Source organism: Eurypyga helias, unplaced genomic scaffold, assembly GCF_000690775.1.
Source record: "Eurypyga helias isolate BGI_N326 unplaced genomic scaffold, ASM69077v1 scaffold31362, whole genome shotgun sequence".
Taxonomy (NCBI): Eukaryota; Metazoa; Chordata; class Aves; order Eurypygiformes; family Eurypygidae; genus Eurypyga; species Eurypyga helias.
Window position 1 is genome coordinate 1 of NW_010234636.1, and position 294 is coordinate 294.

Sequence of the window (294 nt, forward strand, 5' to 3'; positions counted from 1 at the left end):
GGCAGCGCCTCCCCGGGCTTCGCCCCGCCAAAGCGGGGCCCTGTCGCCACGTGTCCCCTCGCCGCGTCCGTGGGAGCCAGCCCGGACCTCTCCGGGTGTGCGCCAGGTGTGAACGTGGTTGGGCACAGGGCAAGGGGTGGCGGGTTTAACCGGAACGAGGGAGATGGGACATCAGGAAGGAATTCTTCCCGCAGAGGGTGGGGAGCACTGGGACAGGTTGCCCAGAGAAGCTGTGGATGCCCCATCCCTGGGAGTGTCCAAGGCCAGGCTGGATGAGGCGTGGGGGGAACCGGG